Raw genomic sequence first — 1,107 nt, 5'->3', positions numbered from 1 at the left:
ACTGAATATTTGTGTAGTTCTTCAATTTTAATTTCTTATTTGGCAAATTAGCAGCAAAAGCACTTTGGGGTCATTCCTCAATAAGTGTTGAGCATGTAGAGGCATCTGAAGACCAGAGAGGTTGAGAGCCACTGACTCATGGCCCAGCACATCGTAGGTGCTCACTAAATAGGTATGGTGTCCAGGCCCTTAGAGGTGATGACAGGCCAGGCTTCCTGGTCCTAATGTTTCTCTGCTGCTCTCTTCCTTGAAGGACAGTGACTGGACTGCCTGGCTCTTACTCCTGTGACTCGGAGCAGGATGGACGTGACCTTGGAGCTCCTTCAGACTGAGTTCCACTGCCTCGTTTATGCTAAATAGGGTTACTCCTGAGTCCTTCTGTCCACATCCCAAAAGCACCTCTGCAGACTACAAGTTCTAATTCCATTTGTTTTCTGCTTTTATTGCTGGGTTTAGGCTACAGTAGGAAGCCTATGGAATTGCTGAGACAGTAATTTAATTTGCAATTAAGTTTAAGAAATGTTAGGTGTCAAACCTGGGGCAGCTGTAGGCTATTTTTAAAGACAGGCCATTTAAGAATAGAGCAAAGGTGGGTCACTTACCACCCAGGCCCTCCTCTGCCCGGCTCAGAAAGATGCCTCCTCAAGGAGGGCAAACGCTGATTGCTCTCCCCTTCCTCAAAGGCAGACAAGGTAGGGAAGCAGTGACCCTTCCCTGACACCCCGTAATCCAATCCCCCCCACCCCCTGCCCCGGCTGATCCCTGTGGGCCTGAAAGGGAGCATCTTCCCAGGCCATCCTGTGTGCTGTCTTTCATTAGAGCTGAGGCCATGATACACTTCAGGAAACAGTAATGGGGCCTAGGAACAAAGATAATTAGCTAATGCATGAAAACATGTAAATAAAGAAACCCAACCACCTCCACGGCTTTCAGGGCTTGTGGAGGTTGAGGTTACGCTGGGTCTTTAGTACCACCAAGAGCCTTGGTGAAGGTCCGACGGACTGGGGCTCCTTCCGCTTGGGTCTTGACTGGGGAGGGACTGCTGGGAAGACGGGCTGGTTGCAGCTTTGGTTGGGAGCAGATGCCCCTGTAGAGTATCTTAGGTTG

Source organism: Mustela erminea, chromosome 3 (genome assembly GCF_009829155.1).
Source record: "Mustela erminea isolate mMusErm1 chromosome 3, mMusErm1.Pri, whole genome shotgun sequence".
In the NCBI taxonomy this organism is placed as follows: domain Eukaryota; kingdom Metazoa; phylum Chordata; class Mammalia; order Carnivora; family Mustelidae; genus Mustela; species Mustela erminea.
Note: the sequence above shows the minus strand (reverse complement) of the source record.